At 34.4% G+C, this 8328-nt stretch overlaps 1 pseudogene; it reads left to right on the top strand.

Moving 5' to 3' along the window:
• The first annotated feature begins 339 nt into the window (after nt 1-339).
• LOC143637074 (putative receptor-like protein kinase At2g23200) lies at nt 340-3409 on the top strand (annotated as a pseudogene).
• Nucleotides 3410-8328: the final 4919 nt, after the last annotated feature.

Raw genomic sequence — 8328 nt, 5'->3', positions numbered from 1 at the left:
CTTGTATAATATTGACAGTGATAATAGATCAAGAACAAGCCCAAAAAACACAAGTTGGAAGCCAACCCATATGCAAAATAAATAAGAAAAGCCCATTAGTTAAGTGGTGTCGTGGCGGTAGATGATAGGTTTTTAATTTGTTGTTGGTGGTGATGATATAGGAGTTTCGTTTCTGTACATAAAAGCGTTGGATGTTATAAATGAATGTTAATTGGTGTCAATGTAATGTTTTGACGTTGTTAAGTATTCGGATCGATACTGTTTGACACCCAGCCCGTTAGGGACAACACACACCCCACTTCAAGCGCACCTCTAGATAGATTTGAGTTCAAGTGGCAAATGACCTTTGATGCAACTACTGCACTACCGCTGCAACCACTAGTTAAAAAACAATTAGAAAAAAAGAATGCTAGAAGAAAACCCAGCAAGGGGTGGGATTTGAACCAGTACAGTAACACCAATCACCAATATTTAACTAGCTCAACGTCAACCAACATGCTACGTATGCATCATGTTTTACCAAATATATTTCTTAAATAGTAATATTAGGATCTCTAAAAGTAGTTGCGGCAGTGGCCATTGCTATTTATCTGTAATAAATTAGATAATATTCATAACAAACTGATAACATAGAATAACAAATTTCAAATCAATCTTAAGAATAGTTTAATATTTTTGTCAACCTGTCATCACATGTACTTATCAACCCAATTTTAAAACAAATTAAAATCTTTAGATGATTTGTAATCAAGTGAACAATTTCTTTCTCCAAAAAAGAATTAACATACTTATCTATTGTTAAAGACATTCCCCTTCAAAGTCTCCGTCTAAAAAACCAAATTTGAAGCTTTTTATTAATTTTGCTGTGTGTATCTTCTCAACCATCAAAATAATGTCTCAGATAACCTAGTTTCAACACCTCAAAATAGAACTACAAGCTATCCGATCTGCAACTAACAAGTTTTCTGATGACAATTTTATCGGGTATGGAGGATTCGGGTGTGTTTATAAGGGAAAACTTGTTCTATCCATGGGTGAGACCATGGTTGCTTTGAAGCGTTTGGATCCTGAATCCAGACAAGGGGATTCCGAGTTCTGGAAAGAGATCATGACGCTTTCCTTTTATAGACATGAAAATATCGTCTCTCTTTTAGGGTATTGTGACGATCATGGTGAGAAGATCCTGGTGTACGAGTATGCATCAAAGAAGAGTCTTGATTTATCTTGCCAGCGACTATCTCACGTGGGCTCGACGCCTTAAGATATGTATTGGGGCAGCTCGTGGACTAGCGTACCTTCATAACCCTGCTGAGACTCAACAAAGAATAGTGCATCGTGATGTTAAAAGTTCCAATATCCTACTAGATGATAACTGGAATGCCAAGATATCAGATTTTGGCCTCTCCAAACTTGCTCCTACAAACAGTCAATTCACAGTTATGTTATCCAACCCTGCAGGCACACTTGGGTATATTGATCCCCTGTACCAAGAGGAAGGGATACTAACGAAAGAGTCAGACGTGTACTCTTTTGGGGTGGTGATGTTTGAAGTGTTGTGTGGGGAGGTTATGCTTTGGCAGCAAGAATCTACAACCTTTAATAGGATTGGTGCGAGAGTACTATGATCAAAACAAAATAAATGAACTTGTTTATAGTAATATAAAGGATAAAATAAATGCAACTTCTTTGAAGTTGTTTGTGGACACAGCTTACCGATGTATAAGCAAAGAGCGTAAAGAACGCCCATTGATGATCGAGATCATGAAAACACTTGTAAGGGCACTTGACATTCAAGTAAGTTTTATTTGACTAAACCATTTGGTATGATATTTTCCAATGTGATCCGATATCAATATGTAAAAACATGTGTAGCAATAGAAGATCAACCCCTTGTACAATCGTAAACTATAACAAGATATTACTTTATTCAGAAAAACGCAGATGAAGAAGCTGTTTATGGAGATGGAATCTTGAATTTGAAAGTGCTTAGAAAAGAGGATGATGGAAATAAAAATCAGTTTATAGTTCCTGATAATAGTTACTTGATACTCGATATGGGTTGGGATCGACAGACGGTGAAATGCGGATGGGATGAAGTTATCACTCTTTATGTGGAAGAGTTTCATCATCAATGGTTAAATGTATTTCTTAACAACGTGGAATCGGTATGTTTTCTGGAACCCAAACGAGTAGTATTCTTTTAATAGCTCCATCTTAATTAATGTCAAATAAAATCCTAAGGTTAGTTAAACCATTGTTTGCTACATGCTAAATCAGATTGTAATAATAGTTTTCAAACAAGTCATGTTTAATACCTATAAATCAAAATCGAATTATGATTTACGACTTAAGTAGCTAAAAGATAGTTATTTGATTTCTAGGTAGAGAAGCATCGTAATCTGGTAATGGCTATTTTTAGCCTGAGTGATCTTACTTCTGAAATTCCAGTAAATTGGTCCGACATGATATGGATGAATATTAATGGTTGGTTCGTAGGAAATATTACAATCGAAGTGTTGTACAAAGCAATGGCTTATACCCGTATTCCGACTGTAAGTAGATCAATTCAAAAGGCTCCTGTTGGGACCCCTAAGGATGGAGGATTGCTTGTCATCATCATCCACCGTGCCGATTTATCACATGGAATGCACAAACATTCTTCAGTTACACTGCTTTTCCATGGAGAATTAAGAAAAACCCAGGTTTGTTTTTTTGTTTCATAGTTGCAAGAACTTCTTAATTTTCAGTACTGATAGTCTCTTAAATTGATTTTTGGGGGTTTGATTTGGGTTTTTGCAGACTATGACGAGTACCACCAAACCAATATGGCTACAAGAGTTTACATTTATCTTAGAACAGCCACCAACAGATGAATATTTGCATTTAGAAGTCAATGATGATTCATGGATGGGACTAATTCCTGGAAAGGTACAATAATCATTAACTATCACTACGTGGCTTAATAGGTTTTTTTGATGCAAAGCAATGCCTTTTTGCTTTAGGGATCTCTTGGGTGCGTCGATATAAGCCTTGAGGGTGTCATTAGCAAGAAATGGACCAGCGAGACATACGCACTTACACCGGGTTATAAACTTGGTGATGGTCATTACATATACAATAGTCTTAAAGTGGAGTTGAATTGGAGAACTTGTGATTAAATAACAGGTAAGGACAGCCATGAAGTTGGTACAAATTCTTATATTCAGTGGTTGCTTTTTTGGGTTTAACTATTACGGTTAGAACTACTTCTATTAGTAGTGTAAAGGTTATATGGAAGAAAGATAGAGCCGTGCATGAAGGGTGCAGTGATGACCTCGAGCTTCTTGCGGATGGAAAGGATGGAGAGCCATCCCGATTTGGGTTTGCCACAAAGAAGAAAAAGGGTGGAGCTTACTATGCAAATAGATAAATAAATGTATGTGTATAGAGATGCCTTGTATTGTCGGTTATCAAGAAGCCATCAAAATTGGTGATCAAATTGAAAGAATAGATAAAGGGTTGAGGAGATACAAATTGAGACAACTACCGACTGAACCATAACTTTTCTATCGGGGGTCGTAATATACATTTTTACGTACAATAAACTACATCAGTGACCTTCAAAAAATACACGCCAATCACCATTTCAATAAAAAAAAGTACATCAATCACCTTTTCAACAAAAAAAAAGTACATCAATCACCGTTTCAACAAAAAAAAGTACATCAATCACCTTTTCAACAAAAAAAAATACATCAATCACTTTTTTTACGCATCGATGTATAAGCTGGTAATTCCATAGTTTGAAACCGTTGTAAAACTTATTCATTTTCAACACTTGCAAATACATCGTTCTCAACATAAAACAACAATGAATCGGTGAGAAAAGCATCATCCATCTTGTTGCGTAAATTGTTCTTGATAAACTTCATCGCGAAAAGCATCATCCATCTCAACGGTAGCTGTTGCAACAGGTTAAGCCAACTCAAGTAGTTGATATACCAATGCATATGTTATGTGATATTTCATCTCAACCATTTTCTTTACAAGTTCTCCGATATCACGAAGACTAGAAAAAGCTTCATTACTTTTCACATTAAAATGTATCGGTCGAGTTGTATCTTTAGTTGAGCTATATCATAGTCAGAAAAATCTTCGGAGTATAACTCGGCAAGATGTAATAATCTATCACGATCAAACCTTTGAAATGAATCTCTAGGATCAAGGCAAGCTATACACAAAACAACTCCGTGTTTGACACAGTGAAACATTCATTCATCTCATTAAGTAAAAGATCAACAATCTATAAACGTGTGAAGAGAATCTAATATAAAAAAAAACCTAACAAGTGAAATGTTGTTAACTATGATAAATAAAAGTAATATACCTGGTAAAAAAGATCAGCACGAAAACGATGGAGATATGTTTGTGGCTCGTCATCAACTGTCCGTCTGACTCTGTCGGAAATGACATCTTCCATAATAGGCATATGAATTTCATTTTGAGAACAAAATGAAGTGACTTCTCTCATTAGTTCTTCCCACCCTTCATCTCTATATTTCTTTATATCATATTTAACATCTTTAATCAATCGGATGACATTGTCAATATTTTGATTCTTTAACTCCACAGCTTGTGATTGGACGTTTGTTTTTCTTAATAAATTCAACATTAAATGATCAACAAACACAAATTCAATATTTTCCATTTTTCAGCTAAACTATATGCAAGGCCTCGAATTTTTCCAACTGTGGCATCTCTAGACAAAGCAATAAGCACTTCTCTCACTGGTTTCCATAGACGTAAAAGTCGGTCTATTGTTTTAAGATGTGAGCCCCAACGAGTGTCACATGCTCGAGCTAAGCTCATTTCTTGGTTTTTACCTTTTCCTGTACAAATTTCACCCATCTCTATGCTGTTCACGAATTCATGATACTGTTTTTGGCGAATAGAATCTTTCCTTTTACATAAAGCCCCAACAACATTCACAATCTTTGCAAGGTAATCAAAAAACTACTCACGGATGCATATTCAGATGATGTAGCCACAACCACTAACTGCAACTGGTGAGGAAAACAATGAAAATAATATGCGTGTTTGTTTTCATCCAAGATTTTTTGTTTTAATCCGTTTAGCTCACCACGCATATCGGAAGCTCCATCATAACCTTGACCTCTAACTCTAGGCATTGTTAAACCATGTTTTGCAAAGAAATTATCAATATCACCTTTTAAAGATGACGCACAAGTGTCGGTAACATGCACTACCCCCGATAACCCGTTCAATAACTTCTCCACCATCACCAATGTATCTCAAAACCACCGCCATTCGCTCATTTATTGAACAATCACGAGACTCATCAATTAAAAGAGAAAAGTACTTCCCTTTAACCTCATTTAAAATTTTGTTTCTTACCTTTGTTGCACAAGCATTGACAATCTTCTTTTGAATTCTGGGCGAAGTTAATTGATTATTTACAGGAGCATTTGAATTGAACACTTTATATACCTATCTCTATGTTTATTACCCTTAGGAAACAAATAACATCATAAGCAAAATGCGGCATCTTTCGATACACTATATTCTAACCAACAAAAGTTGTCAAACCAAGCTTCTTGAAATTTAATCATATGACCACAAATTTTATTTTTAGGGAAACCATGTCCTATGGGTTGACATGGGCCTTTCGCTATATATCGTCTTCTTACTTCCTGTCGTGTATTAATCGAATATTCGGTAATTAGTTTACGCAAGGCCGGGTCACCAACAATTTCATCTTCCGATAATTCAATTTCCTCTCGACTTCTTTTATTATTTCCATTCGAATTTGACGAATTCTTGATGTTTGGTTTGGGTATTTTACCAAAAGAGGTTTTTATACCTGCATTTCTGCACATAAAATTAAAAAATAATAATAATAATAATAACTGATACAATAGTATCCTAGTTAAATATGTCGGAACCTAAAGAGTAAACAATTCACTTCATATGATTAACTATATTAAAAAACCAACAAAGAAAGAAAAGTAATTAAAAAAACTAATATGACATCTAAAAAGAACCAAAGGTAAGTAAATAAATTTACTTCATGATGTTGGCAGAATGAAGACAATCAATTAAGATTTTTCTGAAGATTTTACGGTGATTTAAAAAAAAACGGCAAGCTTAAAGTAAACAATGATACAAAACTTTTCTATAAAATATAACAACAAAACATTAGATTCTTAACTTTCACATTGGGCCAGCTCTTTTATTCTACAAGCCCGTACCCATTTAACTATTTAACCCACTTTAAAACACACAAAAAATCAAATACGTCGCATAGTGTTTTTTACCATAAATCTTTCTCACACTTTTGGTTTTTGTCTCCTTATACATTTTAATTGTTCCCTTCTAAACATGCTTTCTTCATTACTTTGTATCCAACCCGGCAGTGTTTTTAACACCTAACAAAACTACTAAGGCTTGATTTTGCAGATTATATTATCTAAAACTTGATCATTCACTTAATCCTAATAACATAACTAGACACTAATATGTTACACTATTATATGAATTACATTTTCTCTTTACCTGTAGTTGCATATTCTTATGCCGATCCAACTCGTTTTAAAAGTTGCATTTTTTTAAACACCCGGTAAACTCAGAACGTGAAATTACCATTTCGAAACAAAATTGTATTATAATTAGATGGCCTAGTTGGATTTTAGTTTCATTAACAATTTGGCTTGGTTTAAAATTATTAAAACCCCTTACTAATGGTTTGGCTCTCACGATAAGCCCCAAACTGAATTGTGTACACCTATATGTATTTTCAATAATCAATATATTCACATGTCAATATGCTGCAATATACATATAAACTTTTAAAGACCCGATTAAGGAATAGAAAAAATATTCTAATAAACTATGCATGCGTCTCTTGTTATAAAAAACATGCTAATTTTTAAATTACTTGAAGATTAAAATTTTGATTACAAGTTAGATATGTTAGTTTCCAAATAACAAGATTAATTGGAGCAAACTTATGTCGATACAACTCCTCCCGATAGTACGTGTTATCATGTGCCTAATCTCAAGCATGTGTTGCACAAATTTTTATAAAGAATATTAGAGTTGTTGACAAGAAACCCAACCGGGTTTTATTCGATCAGTTTATCATACAATGAATGATAAATAATTCTCAAATCCATGTCTTATGGCTTAAAAAGTTGACAAAAGTGAACATGGGCGGATTCAGTATTGAGCCAGGGGGAGCGTATGCACCCCCTCAAATTCGTATTTTCTTCTATGAACTTCTACTTATTAGGTTCAAAGACCCCAAGTGCCCCATCCGTGTTTTTTTAGTGCCCCAAACTCAACTTTCCGATCCAACTTTTCAAACGCAAGTGTAATTTTTCTTCACAAAATAACAATTAAGCTTATATTATTTAATTGTCTAACTACTTATTCAATTAGTTATTAATATAGTGATATCTTTTGTTAGTTTAATCGGACCATCATAGAAATTAGACCATAATATAATAGTATTTAGAGTATCAATTCTTTTTTTATAATTCTACACTATTTAACTTTAAAGACATAAGAGCGCTTTGTACCGTAACAATTATGCAAATGTCTCTGTAATATGTATTTTGTTAGTGTTTTGGGGAAATTTATTGCTTGTATTTCTATACGTGGTTTTTCTACTGCAATTTCATTTGACCTGTCCCATTTTGGTTCGACCCGTTTTAGTTTGGCTTGACCCGATCTATGTTGACCGTTTTTTGCACCCACTGGCAAAATTTTCTGGATCCACCACTGAAAGTGAATTGAATATCATATGTCGGTCTTACCTGCAGCCTCTAATTCCTGGTTAGTTAGTAATTGGGAGGTGGGAGTGAAATTCATGTTTGATGGAGGTTTGACTGCTTCAAACTCAGTTGACTCAACTGAAAAACAGCTTCCTGCTGCATCAATTGTTTTACTGATGAAATCGAACCTTGAAATGGGCAAGATGAAATCAAGATGATCCCTAGCCTAAACACAAAGTAGTGAACAAATGCTTAGCTTAACAAGTAATTATTAAGCGTTTAAATTTACACATCACATAACAAGAAGATTGCATATACGTGGATAATGGGTCATTACTATTACGGTCAAAATCAGTTGGGCTGGCCCACAATCTGTTTTTCGTTTTATGAATCACTAATGTGTAATGCGTTAAACATGATTACAAGTTGGAGTGTTGGACTATGCATGGATCAATTTTGGGATCAAATTGAACCATAAACTGAAATTTTGGTTTTTTGGGGTTTTGAAAGCTGTTCGGTTTTGGTTTTCACAATGGGTTTGGTTCAATTTTGTCAT

Source organism: Bidens hawaiensis, unplaced genomic scaffold (assembly GCF_021521415.1).
Source record: "Bidens hawaiensis isolate Kalapana, Puna unplaced genomic scaffold, B.hawaiensis_p1.1 tig00008123_1, whole genome shotgun sequence".
NCBI lineage: Eukaryota > Viridiplantae > Streptophyta > Magnoliopsida > Asterales > Asteraceae > Bidens > Bidens hawaiensis.
This window is presented reverse-complemented; position numbering and strand designations above follow the sequence as displayed.